This window comes from Saimiri boliviensis, chromosome 7 (genome assembly GCF_048565385.1).
Source record: "Saimiri boliviensis isolate mSaiBol1 chromosome 7, mSaiBol1.pri, whole genome shotgun sequence".
Lineage (NCBI taxonomy): Eukaryota > Metazoa > Chordata > Mammalia > Primates > Cebidae > Saimiri > Saimiri boliviensis.
This window is the reverse complement of record NC_133455.1, coordinates 128,947,399-128,972,999: the sequence shown is the minus strand read 5'-3', so window position 1 is coordinate 128,972,999 and position 25,601 is coordinate 128,947,399.

Here is a 25,601-nt window from a genome sequence, read left to right as displayed (position 1 = left end):
TACAAATACACCCACAAGCTGTGTTATTGTCAAAAATACAAATACAACCCTTAGCTGTATCTTGGAAAATAATACAAATACACCCCCAAGCTTTGTTATTTTCAAAAATACAAATACAACCCTTAGCTGTATCTAGGAAAATAATACAAATCACCTCCAAGATTTGTTATTTCCAAAAATACAAATGCAACCCTTAGCTATATTTGGAAAATAATACAAATACACCCCAAGCTGTGTTATTTTCAAAAATACAAATACAACCCTTAGCTCTATCGCAGAAAACAGTACAAATACACCCACAAGCGGTGTTATTTTCAAAAATACAAGTACAAGAGTTTGCTGTATGTCGGAAAATAATATAAATACACCCCCAAGCTGTGTTATTTTCAAAAATACAAATACAACCCTTAGCTGTATCTCGGAAAATAGTACAAATACACCCCCAAGCTCTGTTATTTTCAAAAATACAAAAATACAGAACTTAGCCGTAATTCAGAAAATAAGACAAATACACCCCCAAGCTGTGTTAATTTCAAAAATACAAATACAACCCTTAGCTGTATCTCGGAAAATAATACAAATACACCCCCAGTCTGTGTTATTTTCAAAAATACAAATACAACCCTTAGCTCTATCTTGGAATATAATACAAATACAACCCGAAGCTGTGTTATTTTCAAAAATACAAATACAACCCTTAGCTGTATTTCGGAAAATAATACAAACACACACCCAAGCGGTGTTATTTCCAAAAATACAACACTTAGCTGTATCAGGAGAAATAATGCAAATACACCCCCAAGCTCTGTTATTGTCAAAAATACAAAAACAACAATTAACTGTATCTTGGAAAAGAATACAAATACAACCCCAAGGTGTGTTGTTTTCAAAAACACAAATATAACCCTTAGCTGTATCTCAGAAAATAATACAAATACACCCCCAAAAGGTGTTATTTTCAAAAATACAAATACATCCCTTAGTTGAATGTCAGAAAATAATACAAATACACCCCCAAGTTGTGTTATTTTCAAAAATACAAATACAACCCTTAGCGGTATCTCGGAAAATAATACAAATACACCCCCAAACGGTGTTATTTTCAAAAATACAAATACAACCCTAAGCTATATCTAGGAATATAATACAAATACACCCCCAAGCTGTGTTATTTTCAAAAATACAAATACAACCCTTAGCCGTATCTCGGAAAATAATACACATACACCCCAAAGCTGTGTTATTTTCAAAAATAAAAATACACCCCTTAGCTGTATCTTTGAAAATAATACAAAGACACCCCCAAGCTGTATTATTTTCAAAAATAAAAATACAACCCTTAGCTCTAACTTGGAAAATAATACAAATACACCCCCAAGATGTGTTATTTTCAAAAATAAAAATACAACCCTTAGCTGTATCTCGGAAAATAATACAAATACACCCACAATCTCTGTTATTTTCCAAAATACAAATACAACCCTTAGTTCTATCTCGGAAAATAATACAAATACACACCCAAGCTGTGTTATTTTCAAAAATACAAATTCAACCCTTAGCTGTATCTCGTAAAATAATACAAATACACCCCCAAGCTGTGTTATTTTCAAAAATACAGATACAACCCTTAGCTGTATCTCGCAAAACAATACAAATACACACCCAAGCTGTTTTATAGTCAAAATTACATATACAACATTTATCTGTAACTCGGAAAATAATACAAATTCACCCCCAAGCTGTGTTATTTCCAAAAATACAAATACAACACTTAGCTGTATCTCGGAAAATAATGCAAATACACCCCCAAGCTCTGTTATTGTCAAAAATACAAATACAACAATTAACTGTATCTTGGAAAAGAATACAAATACAACCCCAAGGTGTGTTATTTTCAAAAACACAAATACGACCCTTAGCTGTATCTCAGAAAATAATACAAATACACCACCAAACGGTGTTATTTTCAAAAATACAAATACAACCCTTAGCTTAATCTCGGAAAATAATACAAATAAACCCCCAAGTTGTGTTATTTTCAAAAATTCAAATACAACCCTTAGCGGTATCTCGGAAAATAATAAAAATACACCCCAAGGTGTGATATTTCAAAAATACAAAAACAATCCTTAGCTGTATCTCGGAAAATAATACAAATACACCCCAAAGCTGTGTCATTTTCAAAAATAAAAATACAACCCTTAGCTGTATCTTTGAAAATAATACAAAGACACCCCCAAGCTGTGTTATTTTCAAAAATAAAAATACAACCCTTAGCTCTAACTTGGAAAATAATACAAATACACCCCCAAGCTGTGTTATTTTCAAAAATACAAATACAACCCTTAGCTGTATGTCAGAAAATATTACAAATACACCCTAAAGCTGTGGTATTTTCAAAAATACAAATTCAACCCTTATCTGTATCTCGAAAAATAATACAAATACACCCCCAAGCCGTGTTATTTTCCAAAAGACAAATACAACCCTTACCTGTATGTTTCAAAATAATACAAATACACACTCTAGCTGTGTTATTTTCAAAAATAAAAATAGAACCCTTAGCTGTATCTCGGAAAATAATACAAATAAACCCCCAAGCTGTGTTATTTTCAAAAATACAAATACAACCCTTAGCTGTATCTGGGAAAATAATACAAAAACACCCACAAGCTGTGTTATTTTCAGAAATACAAATTCAAACCTTAGCTGTATCTCGCAAAAAAATACAAATACGCACCCAAGCTCTTTTATAGTCAAAAATACATACACAATCTTTAGCTGTAACTCTGAAAATAATACAAATACACACGCAAGCTGTGTTATTGTCAGAAATACAGATAAAACCCTAAGCTGTATCTCGGAAAATTATACAAATACACCCCCAAGCTGTGTTATTTTCAAAAATACAGATTCAACCCTTAGCTATATCTCGCAAAATAATACAAATACACACCCAAGCTGTTTTACAGTCAAAAATACATATACAACCTTTTTCTATAACTGGGAAAATAATACAAATACACACCCAAGCTGTGTTATTGTCAAAAATACAGATACAACCCTTAGCTGTATCTCGTAAAATAATACAAATAAACCCCCAAACTGTGTTATTGTCAAAAATACAAATACAACAATTAGCTGTATCTCGTAAAGTAATACAAATACACACCCAAGCTGTGTTACTGTCAAAAATACAGATACAACCCTTAGCTGCATCTCGGAAAATAATTCAAAAACACACCCAATCACTGTTATTTTCAAAAATACAAGTACAACCCTTAGCTGTATCTCAAAAAATAACACAAATACACACCCAAGCGGTGTTATTTTCAAAAATACAAATATAACCCTTAGCTGTATCTCAGAAAATAATACAAATACACACCCAAGCTGTGTTATTTTCAAAAATTCATATACGACCCTTAGCACTATCTCGGAAAATAATACAAATACCCCCCCAAGCTGTGTTATTTTCAAAAATACAAATACAACCCTTAGCTGTATCTCAGAAAATAATACAAATACACCCCCAAGCTGTGTTATTTTCAAAAATACAAATACAACCCTTAGCTGTATCGTGGAAAATAATACAAATACAACCGCACGGTGTCTTATTTTCAAATATACCAATACAACCCTTAGCTGTATCTCGGAAAATAATACAAACACACACCCAAGCTGTGTTATTTTCAAAAATAAAAATAAAAACCTTAGCTGTATCTCGGAAAATAATACAAATACACCCCCAAGCTGTGTTATTTTCAAAAACACAAATACAACCCTTAGCTGTATCTCGGAAAATAATACAAATACACCCACAAGCTGTGTTATTGTCAAAAATACAAATACAACAATTAGCTGTATCTCGTAAAGTAATACAAATACACACCCAAGCTGTGTTACTGTCAAAAATACAGATACAACACTTAGCTGCATCTCGGAAAATAATTCAAAAACACACCCAATCACTGTTATTTTCAAAAATACAAGTACAACCCTTAGCTGTATCTCGGAAAATAACACAAATACACACCCAAGCGGTGTTATTTTCAAAAATACAAATATAACCCTTAGCTGTATCTCAGAAAATAATACAAATACACACCCAAGCTGTGTTATTTTCAAAAATTCATATACGACCCTTAGCACTATCTCGGAAAATAATACAAATACCCCCCCAAGCTGTGTTATTTTCAAAAATAAAAATAAAAACCTTAGCTGTATATCGGAAAATAATACAAATACACCCCCAAGCTGTGTTATTTTCAAAAACACAAATACAACCCTTAGCTGTATCTCGGAAAATAATACAAATACACCCACAAGCTGTGTTATTTTCAAAAATACAAACAACCCTTAGCTGTATCTCGGAAAATAATACAAATACACCACCAAGCTGTTTAATTTTCAAAAAACAAATACAACCCTTAGCTGTATCTTGGAAAATAATACAAATACAACCCGAAGCTGTGTTATTTTCAAAAATACAAATACAAACCTTAGCTGTATCTCGGAAAATAATACAAATACACACACAAGCTGTGTTATTTTCAAAAATACAAATACAACCCTTAGCTGTATCTAGGAAAATAATACAAATCACCTCCAAGCTTTGTTATTTCCAAAAATACAAATGCAACCCTTAGCTATATTCGGAAAATAATACAAATACACCCCAAGCTGTGTTATTTTCAAAAATACAAATACAACCCTTAGCTCTTTCCCAGAAAACAATACAAATACAACCACAAGCGGTGTTATTTTCAAAAATACAAGCACAACAGTTTGCTGTATATCGGAAAATAATATAAATACACCCCCAGGCTGTGTTATTTTCAAAACTACAAATACAACCCTTAGCTGTATCTCGGAAAATAGTACAAATACACCCCCAAGCTGTGTTATTTTCAAAAATACAAAAAAACAGAACTTAGCCGTAATTCAGAAAATAAGACAAATACACCCCCAAGCTGTGTTAATTTCAAAAATACAAATACAACCCTTAGCTGTATCTCGGAAAATAATACAAATACACCCCCAGTCTGTGTTATTTTCAAAAATACAAATACAACCCTTAGCTGTATCTTGGAATATAATACAAATACAACCCAAAGCTGTGTTATTTTCAAAAATACAAATACAACCCTTAGCTGTATTTCGGAAAATAATACAAACACACACCCAAGCGGTGTTATTTCCAAAAATACAAATAAAACACTTAGCTGTATCACGGAAAATAATGAAAATACACCCCCAAGCTCTGTTATTGTAAAAAATACAAAAACAACAATTAACTGTATCTTGGAAAAGAATACAAATACAACCCCAAGGTGTGTTGTTTTCAAAAACACAAATATAACCCTTAGCTGTATCTCAGAAAATAATACAAATACACCCCCAAACGGTGTTATTTTCAAAAATACAAATACATCCCTTAGCTGAATGTCGGAAAATAATACAAATACACCCCCAAGTTGTGTTATTTTCAAAAATACAAATACAACCCTTAGCTATATCTAGGAATATAATACAAATACACCCCCAAGCTGTGTTATTTTCAAAAATACAAATACAAACCTTAGCTGTATCTCGGAAACTAATACACATACTCACCAAAGCTGTGTTATTTTCAAAAATAAAAATACACCCCTTAGCTGTATCTTTGAAAATAATACAAAGACACCCCCAAGCTGTATTATTTTCAAAAATAAAAATACAACCCTTAGCTCTAACTTGGAAAATAATACAAATACACCCCCAAGCTGTGTTATTTTCAAAAATAAAAATACAACCCTTAGCTGTATCTCGGAAAATAATACAAATACACCCACAAGTTCTGTTATTTTCCAAAATACAAATACAACCCTTAGTTCTATCTCGGAAAATAATACAAATAAACACCCAAGCTGTGTTATTTTCAAAAATACAAATACAACCCATAGCTGAATCTCAGAAAATAATACAAATACACCCCCAAACGGTTTTATAGTCAAAAATACAAATACAACCCTTAGCTGTATCTAGGAATATAATACAAATACACCCCCAAGCTGTGTTATTTTCAAAAATACAAATGCAACCCTTAGCTGTATGTCAGAAAATATTACAAATACACCCTCAAACTATGGTATTTTCAAAAATACAAATTCAACCCTTAGCTGTATCTCGTAAAATAATACAAATACACCCCCAAGCTGTGTTATTTTCAAAAATACAGATACAACCCTTAGCTGTATCTCGCAAAATATTACAAATACACACCCAAGCTGTTTTATAGTCAAAAATACATATACAACATTTATCTGTAAGTCGGAAAATAATACAAATTCACCCCCAAGCTGTGTTATTTCCAAAAATACAAATACAACACTTAGCTGTATCTCGGAAAATAATGCAAATACACCCCCTAGCTCTGTTATTGTCAAAAATACAAATACAACAATTAACTGTATCTTGGAAAAGAATACAAATACAACCCCAAGGTGTGTTATTTTCAAAAACACAAACACAACCCTTAGCTGTATCTCAGAAAATAATACAAATACACCACCAAACGGTGTTATTTTCAAAAATACAAATACAACCCTTAGCTTAATCTCGGAAAATAATACAAATAAACCCCCAAGTTGTGTTATTTTCAAAAATTCAAATACAACCCTTAGCGGTATCTCGGAAAATAATAAAAATACACCCCCAAGGTTTGATATTTCAAAAATACAAAAACAACCCTTAGCTGTATCTCGGAAAATAATACAAATACACCCCAAAGCTGTGTCATTTTCAAAAATAAAAATACAACCCTTAGCTGTATCTTTGAAAATAATACAAAGACACCCCCAAGCTGTGTTATTTTCAAAAATAAAAATACAACCCTTAGCTCTAACTTGGAAAATAATACAAATACACCCCCAAGCTGTGTTATTTTCAAAAATACAAATACAACCCTTAGCTGTATGTCAGAAAATATTACAAATACACCCTAAAGCTGTTGTATTTTCAAAAATACAAATTCAACCCTTAGCTGTATCTTGGAAAATAATACAAATACACCCCCAAGCTGTGTTATTTTCACAAAGACAAATACAACCCTTACCTGTATGTTTCAAAATAATACAAATACACACTCTAGCTGTGTTATTTTCAAAAATAAAAATAGAACCCTTAGCTGTATCTCGGAAAATAATACAAATAAACCCCCAAGCTGTGTTATTTTCAAAAATACAAATACAACCCTTAGCTGTATCTCGGAAAATAATACAAAAACACCCACAAGCTATGTTATTTTCAGAAATACAAATTCAACCCTTAGCTGTATCTCGAAAAAAATACAAATACACACCCTAGCTCTTTTATAGTCAAAAATACATATACACCTTTAGCTGTAACTCTGAAAATAATACAAATACACACGCAAGCTGTGTTATTGTCAGAAATACAGATAAAACCCTAAGCTGTATCTCGAAAAATTATACAAATACACCCCCAAGCTGTGTTATTTTCAAAAATACAGATACAACCCTTAGCTGTATCTCGCAAAATAATACAAATACACACTCAAGCTGTTTTACAGTCAAAAATACATATACAACCTTTATCTATAACTCGGAAAATAATACAAATACACACCCAAGCTGTGTTATTGTCAAAAATACAGATACAACCCTTAGCTGTATCTCGTAAAATAATACAAATAAACCCCCAAACTGTGTTATTGTCAAAAATACAAATACAACAATTAGCTGTATCTCGTAAAGTAATACAAATACACACCCAAGCTGTGTTACTGTCAAAAATACAGATACAACCCTTAGCTGCATCTCGGAAAATAATTCAAAAACACACCCAATCACTGTTATTTTCAAAAATACAAGTACAACCCTTAGCTGTATCTCGGAAAATAACACAAATACACACCCAAGCGGTGTTTTTTTCAAAAATACAAATATTACCCTTAGCTGTATCTCAGAAAATAATACAAATACACACCCAAGCTGTGTTATTTTCAAAAATTCATATACGACCCTTAGCACTATCTCGGAAAATAATACAAATACCCCCCCAAGCTGTGTTATTTTCAAAAATACAAATACAACCCTTAGCTGTATCTCAGAAAATAATACAAATACACCCCCAGCTGTGTTATTTTCAAAAATACAAATACAACCCTTAGCTGTATCGTGGAAAATAATACAAATACAACCGCACGGTGTCTTATTTTCAAATATACCAATACAACCCTTAGCTGTATCTCAGAAAATAATACAAACACACACCCTAGCTGTGTTATTTTTAAAAATAAAAATAAAAACCTTAGCTGTATCTCGTAAAATAATACAAATACACCCCCAAGCTGTGTTATTTTCAAAAACACAAATACAACCCTTAGCTGTATCTCGGAAAATAATACAAATACACGCCCAAACTGTGTTATTGTCAAAAATACATATACAACCCTTATCTCTATCTCTGAAAATAATACACATAAACCCCAAGATTTGTTATTGTCAAAAATACAGATAGAACCCTTAGTTGTATCTTTGAAAATAATACTAATACAACCCAAAGCTGTGTTATTGTCAGGAATACAAATACATCCCTTAGCTGTATCTTGGAAAATAATACAAATACACCCCCAAGCTGGGTTATTGTCAAAAATACAAATACAAACATTAGCTGTATCTTGAAAAATAATTCAAATACACCCACAAGCTGTGTTATGGTCACAAATACAAATAAAACCCATAGCTGTATCTTGGAAAATAATACAAATACACCCCCAAGCTGTGTTATTGTCAAAAATACAAAGAGAATCCTTAGCTGTATCTTGGAAAATAATATAAATACACCCCCTAGCTGTGTTACTGTCAAAAATACAAATACAACCCTTAGCTGTATCTTGGAAAATAATACAAATACACCCCCACGCTGTGATATTGTCAAAAATACAAATACAACGATTAACTGTATGTTGGAAAATAATACAAAAACACTCACAAGCTGTGTTATTGTCAAAAATACAAATACTACCCTTAGCTCTATCTCTGAAAACAATACACATACACCTCCAAGCTGTGTTATTGTCAAAAATACAGATACAACCCTTAGCTGTATCTTTGAAAATAATACAAATACACCCCAAAGCTGTGTTTTTGTCAGGAATACAAATACATCACTTAGCTGTATCTTGGAAAATAATACAAATACACCCCCAAACAGTGTTATTTTGAAAAATACAAATACAACTCATAACTGTTTTTTGGAAAATAATACAAATACTCCCCCAAGATTGGTTATTGTGAAAAATACAAATACAACGCTTAGCTGTGTCTAGAAAAGTAATACAAATAGACTCCCAAGCTGTGTTCTTTTCAAAAATACAAAAATTCAGCCCTTAGCCGTAATTCGGAAAATAATACAAATACACCCACAAGCTGTGTTATTTTCAAAAATACAAATACATCCCTTAGCTCTATCTTGGAACATAATACAAATACACCCCCAAGCTGTGCTTGTCAATAATACAAATACAATCCTTAGCTGTATCTTGGAAAATAATAGAAATACACCCCCAAGCTCTGTTATTGTCAAAAATACAAATACAACAATTAACTGTATCTTGGAAAAGAATACAAATACAACCCCAAGGTGTGTTATTTTCAAAAACACAAATACAACCCTTAGCTGTATCTCAGAAAATAATACAAATACACCACCAAACGGTGTTATTTTCAAAAATACAAATACAACCCTTAGCTTAATCTCGGAAAATAATACAAATAAACCTTCAAGTTGTGTTATTTTCAAAAATTCAAATACAACCCTTAGCGGTATCTCAGAAAATAATAAAAATACACCCCCAAGGTGTGATATTTCAAAAATACAAAAACAACCCTTAGCTGTATCTCGGAAAATAATACAAATACACCCCAAAGCTGTGTCATTTTCAAAAATAAAAATACAACCCTTAGCTGTATCTTTGAAAATAATACAAAGACACCCCCAAGCTGTGTTATTTTCAAAAATATAAATACAACCCTTAGCTCTAACTTGGAAAATAATACAAATACACCCCCAAGCTGTGTTATTTTCAAAAATACAAGTACAACCCTTAGCTGTATCTTGGAAAATAACACAAATACACACCCAAGCGGTGTTATTTTCAAAAATACAAATATAACCCTTAGCTGTATCTCAGAAAATAATACAAATACACACCCAAGCTGTTTAATTTTCAAAAATTAATATACGACCCTTAGCACTATCTCGGAAAATAATACAAATACCCCCCCAAGCTGTGTTATTTTCAAAAATACAAATACAACCCTTAGCTGTATCTCAGAAAATAATACAAATACACCCCCAAGCTGTGTTATTTTCAAAAATACAAATACAACCCTTAGCTGTATCGTGGAAAATAATACAAATACAACCGCACGGTGTCTTATTTTCAAATATACCAATACAACCCTTAGCTGTATCTCGGAAAATAATACAAACACACACCCAAGCTGTGTTATTTTCAAAAATAAAAATAAAAACCTAGCTGTATCTCGGAAAATAATACAAATACACCCCCAAGCTGTGTTATTTTCAAAAACACAAATACAACCCTTAGCTGTATCTCGGAAAATAATACAAATACACCCACAAGCTGTGTTATTTTCAAAAATAAAAATATAACCCTTAGCTGTATATCGGAAAATAATACAAATACACGCCCAAACTGTGTTATTGTCAAAAATACATATACAACCCTTATCTCTATCTCCGAAAATAATACACATAAACCCCCAAGTTTTGTTATTGTCAAAAATACAGATAGAACCCTTAGTTGTATCTTTGAAAATAATACTAATACAACCCAAAGCTGTGTTATTGTCAGGAATACAAATACATCCCTTAGCTGTATCTTGGAAAATAATACAAATACACCCCCAAGCTGGGTTATTGTCAAAAATACAAATACAACCATTAGCTGTATCTTGAAAAATAATTCAAATACACCCACAAGCTGTGTTATTGTCACAAATACAAATAAAACCCATAGCTGTATCTTGGAAAATAATACAAATACACCTCCAAGCTGTGTTATTGTCAAAAATACAAAGAGAATCCTTAGCTGTATCTTGGAAAATAATATAAATACACCCCCTAGCTGTGTTATTGTCAAAAATACAAATACAACGATTAATTGTATGTTGGAAAATAATACAAAAACACTCACAAGCTGTGTTATTGTCAAAAATACAAATACTACCCTTAGCTCTATCTCTGAAAACAATACACATACACCTCCAAGCTGTGTTATTGTCAAAAATACAGATACAACCCTTTGCCGTATCTTTGAAAATAATACAAATACACCCCAAAGCTGTGTTTTTGTCAGAAATACAAATACATCACTTAGCTGTATCTAGGAAAATAATACAAATACACCTCCAAGCTGTGTTATTTCCAAAAATACAAATACAACCCTTAGCGGTATCGCAGAAAATGATAAAAAATACACCCCCAAGCAGTTTTATTTTCAAAAATACAAATACAACCCTTAGCTGTATCGCAGAAAATAATACAAATACACCCCCAGGTAGTGTTATTTTCAAAAATAAAAGTACAACCCTTAGCTGTATGTCGGAAAATAATACAAATACACCCCCAAACAGTGTTATTTTAAAAAATACAAACAAAACCCTTAGCTGTATCTAGGAAAATAATACAAATACACCCCGAAGCGCTGTTATTTTAAAAAATACAAATACAACACTTAGCTGTATCTCGGAAAATAATACAAATACAACCCTAAGCGGTGTTATTTTCAAAAATACAAATACAACCCTTAGCTGTATCTTGGAGAGTAATACAAATACACCCGCAAGCTGCGTTGTTTTCAAAAATAGAAATACAACCCTTAGCTGTATCTTGGAAAATAATACAAATAAACCCCCAAGCCGTGTTATTGTCAAAAATACAAATACAACCTTAAGCTGTATCTTGGAAAGTAATACAAATACACTCCCAAGCTGTGTTATTTTCAAAAATACAAATACAACCCTTAGCTGTATCTTGGAAAATAATACAAACACACCCCCAAGCTGTGTTATTTTTAAAAATACAAAAATACAGAACTTAGCCGTAATTCAGAAAATAAGACAAATACACCCCCAAGCTGTATTAATTTCAAAATATAAATACTACCCTTAGCTGTACCTCGGAAAATAATACAAATACACCCCCAGGCTGTGTTATTTTCAAATATACAAATACAACCCTTAGCTGTGTCTTGGCAAATAATACAAATACAACACCAAGCTGTGTTATTTTCAAAAATATAAATACAACCCTTAGCTTTATCTAGGAAAATAATACAAATACACCTCGATACTGTTTTATTTCCAAAAATACAAATACAACCCTTAGCTGTATCGCAGAAAATAATACAAATACACCCCAAGCGGTGTTATTTTCAAAAACACAAGTACAACACTTAGCTGTATGCCGGAAAATAATACAAATACACACCCAAGCTGTGTTATTTTCAAAAATACAAACACAACCCTTAGCTGCATGTAGGAAAATAATACAAATACACCCCCAAGCGCTGTTATTTTAAAAAATACAAATACAACACTTAGCTCTATCTCGGATAATAATACAAATACAAACCCAAGCGGTGTTATTTTCAAAAATGCAAATACAACCCTTAGCTGTATCTTGGAAAGTAATACAAATACACCCCCAAGCTGTGTTATTTTCAAAAATACATATAAAACCCTTAGCTGTATCTAGGAAAATAATACAAATACACCACCAAGCGCTGTTATTTTAAAAAATACAAATACAACACCTAGCTGTATCTCGGAAAATAATACAAATACAACCCCAAGCGGTGTTATTTTCAAAAATACAAATACAACCCTTAGCTGTATCTCGGAAAGTAATACAAATACACCCCCAAGCTGTGTTATTGTCAAAAATACAAATACAACCCTTAGCTGTATCTTGGAAAGTAATACAAATACACTCCCAAGCTGTGTTATTTTCAAAAATACAAATACAAACCTTAGCTGTATCTTGGAAAATAATACAAATACACCCCCAAGCTGTGTTATTTTCAAAAATACAGAAATACAGAACTTAGCCGTAATTCACAAAATAAGACTAATACACACCCAAGCTGTGTTAATTTCAAAAATACAAACACAACCCTTAGCTCTGTCTCGGAAAATAATACAAATACACCCCCAAGCTATGTTAATTTCAAAAATACAAATACAACCCTTAGCTGTATCTCGGAAAATAATACAAATACACCCCTAAGCTGTGTTATTTTCAAAAATACAAATAGAACCCTTAGCTGTATCTCGGAAAATAATACAAATACTCCCCCAAGCTGTATTATTTTCAAAAATACAAATACAACCCTTAGCTCTATGTTAGGAAATAATACAAACACACCCCCAAGCTGTGTTATTTTCAAAAATATAAATTCAAACCTGAGCTGTATCTCAGAAAATAATACAAATACACCCCCAAGCTGTGTTATTTTGAAAAATACAAATACAACTCTTAACTGTTTTTTGGAAAATAATACAAATACTCCCCAAGATTTGTTATTGTCAAAAATACAAATACAACGCTTAGCTGTGTCTTGAAATGTAATACAAATACACTCCCAAGTTGTCTTATTTTTAAAAATATAAAAATACAGCCCTTAGCCGTAATTCAGAAAATAACACAAATACACCCACAAGCTGTGTTATTTTCAAAAATACAAATACATCCCTTAGCTCTATCTTGGAACATAATACAAATACACCCCAAAGCTGTGTTATTGTCAAAAATACAAATACAATCCCTAGCAGTATCTTGGAAAATAATAGAAATACACCCCCAAGTTGTGTTATTGTCAAAAATACAAATACAACTTTTAGCTGTATCTTGCAAAATAATAAAAATACACCCCCAAGCTTTCTTATTGTCAAAAATACAAATACAACCCTTAGCTGTACCTTTGAAATTGATACAAATACACCCCGAAGCTGTGTTATTGTGAAAAATACAAATACAAACCTTAGCTATATCTTTGAAAATAATACAAATACGCCACCAAGCTGTGTTATTTTCAAAAATGCAAACACAACCCTTAGCTGTATCTCGGAAAATAATACAAATACACACCCAAGCGTTGTTATTTTCAAAAATACAAATATAACCCTTAGCTGTATCTCGGAAAATACTACAAATACACCCACAAAGTGTGTTATTTTCAAAAATACCTATACAACCCTTAGCTGTATCTCGGAAAATAATACAAATAAACCCGCAAGCTGTGTTATTTTCAAAAATACAAATACAACCATTAGCTGTATCTTGGAAAGTAATACAAATACACCCCCAAGCTGGGTTATTGTCAAAAATAAAAATACATCCCTTAGCTGTATCTCGGAAAGTAATAAAAATACACACCCAAACAGTGTTATTTTCAAAAATACAAATACAACCCTTAGCTGTATCTTGGAAAACAATACAAATACAACCTCAAGCTGTGTTATTTTCAAAAACACAAATAAAACCCTTAGCTGTCTCTTGGAACATAATACAAATACACACACAAGCTGTGTTATTGACAAAAATACAAATACCACCCTTAGCTGTATCTTGGAAAATAATACAAATACACCCCCAATCTGTGTTATTATTAAAAATACAAATACAACCCTTAGCTGTATCTTGTAAAATAATAGAAATAAACCCCCAAGATGTGTTCTTATCAAAAATAAAAATACAACCCTTAGTTGTATCTTGGAAAATAATACAAATACACCCCGAAGCTGTGTTACTGTCAAAAATACAAATACAACCCTTAGCTGTATATTGGAAATTAATACAAAAATATACACAAGCTGTGTTATTGTCCAAAATACAAATACAACCCGTAGCTGTAACTTGGAAAATAATACAAACACACCCCCAACCTGTGTTATTTTCAGAAATACAAATACAACCCTTAGCTGTATCTTGGAAAATAATACAAATACACCCCCAAACTGTGTTGTTGTCAAAAATACAAATACAACCCTTAGCTCTATCTTGGAAAGCAATACAAATAAACACAGAAGCCGTCTTATTTTCAAAAATACAAATACAACCCTTAGCTTTATCTTGGAAAATAAAAGAAATACACCGCCAAGCTGTGTTATTTTAAAAAATACAAATAGAACCCTTAGCTGTATCTTGGAAAATAATTCAAATACAAACCCAAGCTGTGTTATTGTCAAAAATACAAATACAAACTTTAGTTTTATCTTTGAAAATAACACAACTACACCCACAAGCTCTGTTATTTTCAAGAGTACAAATACAACCCTTAGCTGTATCTTGGAAAATAATACAAATACACCCACAAGCTGTGTTATTTTCAAGAATACAAATACTACCCTTAGCTGTATCTTGGAAAATAATACAAATTCACCCACAAGCTGTGTTATTTTCAAAAATACAAATACAACCCTTAGCTGTATCTTGGAAAATAATACAAATACACCCACAAGCTGTGTTATTTTCAAAAATACAAATATATCCCTTAACTGTATCTTGGAAAATAGTAAAAATACACCCCCAAGCTGTGTTATTTTAAAGAATACAAATACAACCCTTAGCTGTATCTTGGAAGATAATACAAATTCACCCACAAGCTGTGTTATTTTCAAAAATACAAATACAACCCTTAGCTGTATCTTGGAAGATAATACAAATACACCCACAAGCTGTGTTATTTTCAAAAATACAAATACAATCCTTAGCTGTATCTTAGAAAATAATACAAATACACCCACAAGCTGTGTGATTTTCAAAGATACAAATACAACCCTTAGCTGTATTTTGGAAAATAATACATATACACCCACAAGCTGTGTTATATTCAAAAATACAAATAAAACCCTAAGAGATATCTTGGAAAATAATACAAATACACCCCCATGCTGTGTTATTTTCAAAAATACAAATAAAACTCTTAGCTGTATCTTGGAAAATAATACAAATACACCCCCAAGCTGTGTTATTTTCAAGAATACATATAAAACACTTAGGTGTATCATCGAAACTAATACAAATACACAAACAAGATGTGTGATTTTCAAAAATAAAAGTACAACCCGTAGATGTATCTTGGAAAGTAATACAAATACATCCCCAAGCTGTGTTATTTTCAAAAATACAAACACAACCCTTAGCTGTATTTTGAAAATAATCCAAATACATGCCCAAGCTGTGTTATTGTCAAAAATACAAATACAACCCTTAGCTGTATCTTTGAAAATAATACAAATACACACACAAGCTGTGTTATTTTCAAAAATACAAATACAACCTTTAGCTGTATCTTGGAAAATAATACAAATACACCCACAAGCTGTGTTATTTTCAAAAATACAAATATATCCCTTAGCTGTATGTTGGAAAATAATACAAATACACCCCCAAGCTGTGTTATTTTCAAAAATACAAATAAAACCCTTAGCTGTATCTAAGAAAATAATACAAATACACCCCCAAGCTGTGTTATTTTCAGAAATACAAATAGAACCCTTAGCTGTATTTTGGATATAATTAAAATACAAGCCCAAGCTGTGTTATTGTCAAAAATGCAAATAGATCACTTAGCTCTATCTTTGAAAGTAATACAACTACAACCCCAAGCTGTGTTAATGTCAAAAATACAAATACAACCCTTAGTTGTATGTTGGAAAATAATACAAATACACCCCCAAGCTGTGTTAATATCAAAAATTCAATAACAACCCTTAGCTGTATCTTGGAAAATAATACATATACACCAACAAGCTGTGTTATTTTCAAAAATACAAATATATCCCTTAGCTCTATCTTGGAAAATAATACAAATACACACACAAGCTGTGTTATTTTCAAAAATACAAATACAACCCTTAGCCGTATCTTTGAAAATGATACAAATACTCCCCCAAGCTGTGTTATTTTCAAAAATAAAAATACAACCCTTCGCTGTATCTAGAAAAATGATACAAATACACACACAAGGTGTGTTATTTTCAAAAATACAAATACGACCCTTAGCTGTATCTTGTAAAATAATACAAATAAACCCCCAAGGTGTGTTATTTTAACAAATACAAACACAGCACTTATCTGTATTTTGGAAAATAATACAAATACACCCCGAAGCTGTGTTATTTTCCAAAATACCAATACAACCCTTAGCTGTATCATGGAAAATAATACAAATACATCCACAAGCTGTGTTATTTTAAAAAATAACAAGACATCCCTTAGAGGTATCTTGGAAAATAATACAAATACACCCCCAAGCTCTGTTATTTTCAAAAATACAAATACAACCCTTAGCTGTATCTTGGAAAATAATACAAATACACCCCCAAGCTGTGTTATTTTCAAAAATACAAAATACATCCCTTAGCTGTATCTCGGGAAATAATACAAACACACGCCCAAGGTGTGTTATTTTCAAAAATACAAATACAACCCTTAGCCCTATGTCAGAAAATAATACAAATACATCCACAAGCTGTGTTATTTTAAAAAATGCAAACACAACCCTTAGCTGTATCTTGGAAAATAATACAAATACACACCCAAGCGTTGTTATTTTCAAAAATACAAATAATTCCCTTAGCTGTATCTTGGAAAATAATACAAATACACACACAAGTTCTGTTACTATAAAAAATACAAATACAACCCTTAGCTGTATTTGAAAATAATTCAAAAACAACCCCAAGCTGTGTTATTGTCAAAAAAACAAATACAACCCTTAGCTGTATCTTTGAAAATAATACAAATACACCCCCAAGCTGTTTTATTGTCAAAAATACAAATAGAACTCTTAGCTGTATATTTGAAAATAACACAAAAACACCCACAAGCTGTGTTATTGTCAAAAATACAAATGCAACACTTAGCTGTATCTTTGAATATAATACAAATACACCCCCAAGTTGTGTTATTGTCAAAAATACAAATACAACCCTTAGCTGTATCTTGGAAAATAATACAATACACCCCCACGCTGTGTTATTTTAAAAAATACAAATAGAACCCTTAGCTGTATCTTTGAAAATAACATAAATACACCCCCAAGCTGTGTTAATGTCAAAAATACAAATACAACCCTTAGCTGTATCTTGGAAAATAATACAAATACACCCCTAATCTGTGTTTCTGTCAAAAATACAAATACAACCATTAGCTGTATCTTGGAAAATAATACAAATACACACCCAAGCTGTGTTCTTTTCAAAAATACAAATACAAACCTTAGCTGTATCTTTGAAAATAATACAAATACACCCCAAGCTGTGTTATTGTCAAAAATACAAATACAACAATTAGCTGTATCTTGGAAAATAATACAAAGACACCGGCAGGCTGTGTTATTTCCAAAAATACAAATGCAACCCTTAGCAGTATCTTGGAAAATAATACAAATACACCCGCAAGCTGTGTTACTGACGAAAATACAAATACAACCCTTAGAAGTATCTTGGAAAATAATACAAATACACCTCCAATCTGTGTTATTTTCAAAATTAATAATACAACCCTTAGCTGTATCTTGGAAAATAAAACAAATACACCCTAAAGCTGTGTTATTTTCAAAAATACAAATACAACCCGTAGCTGTATCTTCTAAAATAATACAAATACAACACCAAGATGGGTTATTTTCAAAAATACAAATACAACCCTTCGCAGTATCTTGGAAGATAATACAAATACACCCCCAAGCTGTGTTATTTTCAAAAACACAAATACAACCCTTAGCTGTATCTTGGAAAATAATACAATACACTCCCAAGCTGTGTTATTTTCAAAAATACAAATAGAACCCTTAGCTGTATCTTTGAAAATAACAATAATACACCCCCAAGCTGTGTTATTGTCAAAAATAAAAATACAACGCTTAGCTTTATCTTTGAAAAAAATACAAATACACACCCAAGCTGTGTTATTGTCAAAAATACAAATAAAACCCTTAGCTGTATCTTGGAAAATAATACAAATACAACACTAAGCTGTGTTATTTTCAAAAATACAAATGCAACCCTTAGCTGTATCTTGGAAAATAATACAAATACACCCTTAAGCTGTGTTGTTTTCAAGAATACATATATATCCCTTAGCTGTATCTTGGAAAATAATACAAATACACCCCCAAGCTGTGTTATTTTCAAAAATACAAATACAACCCTTAGCTGTATCTTAGAAAATAATACAAATACACCCCCAAACTGTGTTATTTTCAGAAATACATATAGAACCCTTAGCTGTATTTTGAATGTAATTAAAATACAAGCCCAAGCTGTGTTATTGTCAAAAATACAAATACAACCCTTAGTTGTATGTTGGAAAATAATACAAATACACCCACAAGCTGTGTTAGTGTCAAAAATTCAAATACAACCCTTAGCTGTATCTTGGAAAATAATACATATACACCAACAAACTCTGTTATTTTCAAAAATACAAATAAAACCCTTAGCTTTATCTTGGGAAATAATAGAAATACATCCCCAAGCTGTGTTATTTCCAAAAATACAAATGCAACCCTTAGCAGTATCTTGGAAAATAATACAAATATACCCCCAAGCTGTGTTACTGACGAAAATACAAATACAACCCTTAGAAGTATCTTGGAAAATAATACAAATACACCCCCAATCTGTGTTATTTTCAAAAATAATAATACAACCCTTAGCTGTATCTTGGAAAATGAAACAAATACACCCGAAAGGTGTGTTATTTTCAAAAATACAAATACAACCCGTAGCTGAATCATGGAAAATAATACAAATACACCCCCAAGCTGGGTTATTTTCAAAAATACAAATACAACCCTTAGCAGTATCTTGGAAAATAATACAAATACACCCCCAAGCTGTATTATTTTCAAAAATACAAATACATCCCTTAGCTGTATCTTGCAAAATAATACAAATACACCCACAACTGTGTTATTTTCAAAAATACAACACTTACCTGTATCTTGGAAAATAATACATATACACCCAAAAGCTGTGTTATTTTCAAAAATACAAATAAAACCCTGAGCTCTAGCTTGGGAAATAATACAAATACACACCCAATCTTTGTTATTTAAAAAAAATACAAATATAACCCTTATCCGTATCTTTGAAAATGATACAAATACTCCCCCAAGCTGTGTTATTTTCAAAAATAAAAATAAAACCCTTCGCTGTATCTAGAAAAATGATACAAATACTCACACAAGCTGTGTTATTTTCAAAAATATAAATACAACCCTTATCTGTATCTTGGAAAATAATAAAATACACCCCCAAGCTGTGTTATTTTCGAAAATACAAGTACAACCCTTAGCTGTATCTTGGAAAATAACACAAATACACCCCCAAGTTGCGTTATTTTAAAAAATACAAATACAACCCTTAGCTGTATTTTGAAAATAATTCAAAAACAACCCCAAGCTGTGTTGTTGTCAAAAATACAAATACAACCCTTAGCTGTATCTTGGAAAATAATACAAATACACCCCTAAGCTGTGTTATTTTCAAAAATAAAATACCTCCCTTAGCTGTATCTTGCAAAATAATACAAATACACCCACAATCTATGTTATTTTCAAAAATACCAATACATCCCTTAGCTCTATCTTGGAAAATAAAACAAATACAGACGCAAGCTGTGTTATTTTCAAAACTACAAATACGACCCTTAGCTGTACCTTGGAAAATAATATCAATACACCTCCAAATTGTGTTATTTTCAAAAAGAAAAATAAAACCCTTAGCTGTATCTTGGAAAATAATACAAATACACCCGCCAGCTGTGTTGTTCTCAAAAATACAAATAGAACCCTTAGCTATATGTTGGAAAATAATACAAATACACCCCCAAGCTGTGTTATTGAGAAAAATACAAATACAACCCTTAGCCGTATCTTGCAAAATAATACAAATACACCCCCAAGATGTGTTATTGTCAAAAATACAAATAAAATCCTTAGCTGTATCTTGGAAAATAATGCAAATACACCTCCAAGGGGTGTTATTTTCAAAAATACAAATAATACCCTTAGCTATATCTTGGAAAATAATACAAATACACCCACGAGTTGTGTTATTTTTAAAAAGACAAATACAACCCTTAGCTGAATCTTGGAGAATAGTACAAATACACCCCCAAGCTGTGTTATTGTCAAAAATACAAATACAACCCTTAGTTGTATATTGGAAAATAATACAAATACACCCCCAAGCTGTGTTATTGTCAAAAATACAAATTCAACCCTTAGCTGTATCTTGGAAAATAATACAAATACACACCGAGCTGTGTTATTTTCAAAAATACAAATACAACCCTTTGCTGTATCTTGGAAAATAATACAAATACACGCCCAAACTGTGTTATTGTCAAAAATACATATACAACCCTTAGCTTTATCTTGAAAAATAATACAAATACAACCCCAAGCTGTGTAATTTTCAAAAATACAAATACAACCCTTAGCTGTATCTTGGAAAATAATACAAATACACACGCAAGCTGTGTTATTTCCAAAAATACAAATACAACCCTTTGCAGTATCTTGGAAAATAATACAAATACACCCCCAAGCTGTGTTATTGATGATAATACAAATACAACCCTTAGAAGTATCTTGGAAAATAATACAAATACACCCCAAATCTGTGTTATTTTCAAAAATACAAATACAACCCTTAGCTGTATCTTGGAAAATAATACAAATACACACGCAAGCTGTGTTATTTCCAAAAATACAAATACAACCCTTTGCAGTATCTTGGAAAATAATACAAATACACCCCCAAGCTGTGTTATTGATGATAATACAAATACAACCCTTAGAAGTATCTTGGAAAATAATACAAATACACCCCAAATCTGTGTTATTTTCAAAAATACAAATACAACCCGTAGCTGTATCTTGGAAAATAAAAAAAATACACCCGAAAGCTGTGTTATTTTCAAAAATACAAATACAACCCTTAGCTGTATCTTGGAAAATAATACAAATACACCCCGAATCTGGGTTATTTTCAAAAATACAAATACAACCCTTAGCAGTATCTTGGAAAATAATACAAATACACCCCCAAGCTGTGTTATTATCAAAAATACAAATACAACCCTTAGCTGTATCTTGGAATATAATACAATACACCCCCAACCTGTGTTATTTTCAAAAATACAAACAGAACCCGTAGCTGTATCTTTGAAAATAACATAAATACACCCCCAAGCTGTGTTATTGTCAAAAATACAAATAAAACGCTTAGCTTTATCTTTGAAAATAATACAAATACACCCCCAAGCTGTGTTATTGTCAAAAATACAAATACAACCCTTAGCCGTATCTTAGAAGATGATACAAATACTCCCCCAAGCTGTGTTATTTTCAAAAATAAAAATACAACCCTTCGCTGTATCTAGAAAAATGATGCAAATACACCCACAAGCTGTGTTATTTTCAAAAATACAAAGACGACCCTTAGCTGTATCTTGTAAAATAATACAAATAAACCCCCAAGGTGTGTTATTTTAAAAAATACATATACAACCCTTATCTGTATTTTGGAAAATAATACAAATACACCCCAAAACTGTGTTATTTTCCAAAATACCAAAAAAACCCTTAGCTGTATCTTGGAAAATAATACAAATACATCACCAAGGTGTGTTATTTTCAAAAATACCAATACATCCCTTAGCTGTATCTTGGAAAATAATACAAATACACCCCCAAGCTGTATTATTTTCAAAAATACAAATACAACCCTTAGCTGTATCTTGGAAAATAATACAAATACACTCACAAGTTGTGTTATTTTAAAAAATACAAATACAACCCTTAGCTGTATTTTGAAAATAATTCAAATACAACCCCAAGCTGTGTTATTGTCAAAAAAACAAATACAACCCTTAGCTGTATCTTTGAAAATAATACAAATACACCCCCAAGCTGTTTTATTGTCAAAAATACAGATAGAACTCTTTGCTGTATATTTGAAAATAACACAAAAACACCCACAAGCTGTGTTATTGTCAAAAATACAAATGCAACACTTTGCTGTATCTTTGAACATAATACAAATACACCCCCAAGCTGTGTTATTGTCAAAAATACAAATACAACCATTAGCTGTATCTTGGAAAATAATACAGTACACCCCCACGCTGTGTTATTTTCAAAAATACAAATAGAACCCTTAGCTGTATTTTTGAAAATAACATAAATACAACCCCAAGCTGTGTTACTGTCAAAAATACAAATACAACCCTCAGCTGTATCTTGGAAAATAATACAAATACACCCCCAATCTGTGTTATTGTCAAAAATACAAATACAACCCTTAGCTGTATCTTGGAAAATAATACAAATACACATCCAAACTGTGTTTTTTTCAAAAATACAAATACAAACATTAGCTGTATCTTTGAAAATAATACAAATACACCCCAAGCTGTGTTATTGTCAAAAATACAAATACAACAATTAGCTGTATCTTGGAAAATAATACAAAGACACCGGCAAGCTGTGTTATTTCCAAAAATTCAAATGCAACCCTTAGCAGTATCTTGGAAAATAATACAAATACACCCCCAAGCTGTGTTATTGACGAAAATACAAATACAACCCTTAGAATTATCTTGGAAACTAATACAAATACACCCCCAATCTGTGTTATTTTCAAAAATACTAATACAACCCTTAGCTCTAATTTGGAAATTAAAACAAATACACCCGAAAGCTGTGTTATTTTCAAAAAAAAAAAATACAACACTTAGCTGTATCTTGGAAAATAATACAAATACACCCCCAAGCTGGGTTATTTTCCAAAATACAAATACAACCCTTAGCAATATCTTGGAAAATAATACAAATACACCCCTACGCTGTATTATTTTCAAAAATACAAATACATCCCTTAGCTGTATCTTGGAAAATAATACATATACACCCCCAACTGTGTTATTTTCAAAAATACAACACTTACTGTATCTTGGAAAATAATACATATACACCCAAAAGCTGTGTTATTTTCAAAAATACAAATAAAACCCTTAGCTCCACCTTGGGATATAACACAAATACACACCCAATCTTTGTTATTTTAAAAAGTACAAATAAAACTCTTAGCTGTATCTTGGAAAATAATACAAATACACCCCCAAGCTGTGTTATTTTCAAAAATACAAATATAACCCTTAGCCGTATCTTTGAAAATGATACAAAAACTCCCCCAAGCTGTGTTATTTTCAAAAATAAAAATAAAACCCTTCGGTGTATCTAGAAAAATTATACAAATACACCCATAAGCTGTGTTATTTTCAAAAATACAAATACGACCCTTAGCTGTACGTTGTAAAATAATACAAATACACACCCAAGGTGTGTTATTTTAAAAAATACAAATACAACCCTTATCTGTATCTTGGAAAATAATACAAATACTCCCCCAAGCTGTGTTATTTCCCAAAATACCAATACAACCCTTAGCTGTATCTTGGAAAATAATACAAATACATCCTCAAGTTGTGTTATTTTCAAAAATACCAGTATATCCCTTAGCTGTATCTTGGAAAATAATACAAATACACCCCCAAGCTGTTTTATTTTCAAAAATACAAGTACAACCCTTAGCTGTAACTTGGAAAATAATACAAATACACCCCCAAGTTGTGTTATTTTAAAAAATACAAATACAACCCTTAGCTGTATTTTGAAAATAATTCAAATACAACCCCAAGCTGTGTTATTGTCAAAAATACAAATAAAATGCTTAGCTTTATCTTTGAAAATAATACAAATACACCCCCAAGCTGTGTTATTGTCAAAAATACAAATACAACCCTTAGCCGTATCTTTGAAGATGATACAAATACTCCCCCAAGCTGTGTTATTTTCAAAAATAAAAATACAACCCTTCGCTGTATCTAGAAAAATGATGCAAATACACCCACAAGCTGTGTTATTTTCAAAAATACAAAGACGACCCTTAGCTGTATCTTGTAAAATAATACAAATAAACCCCCAAGGTGTGTTATTTTAAAAAATACATATACAACCCTTATCTGTATTTTGGAAAATAATACAAATACACCCCAAAGTTGTGTTATTTTCCAAAATACCAATACAACCCTTAGCTGTATCTTGGAAAATAATACAAATACATCTCCAAGGTGTGTTATTTTCAAAAATACCAATATATCCCTTAGCTGTATCTTGGAAAATAATACAAATACACCCCCAAGCTGTATTATTTTCAAAAATACAAATACAACCCTTAGCTGTATCTTGGAAAATAATACAAATACACTCACAAGTTGTGTTATTTTAAAAAATACAAATACAACCCTTAGCTGTATTTTGAAAATAATTCAAATACAACCCCAAGCTGTGTTATTGTCAAAAAAACAAATACAACCCTTAGCTGTATCTTTGAAAATAATACAAATACACCCCCAAGCTGTTTTATTGTCAAAAAAACAGATAGAACTCTTAGCTGTATATTTGAAAATAACACAAAAACACCCAC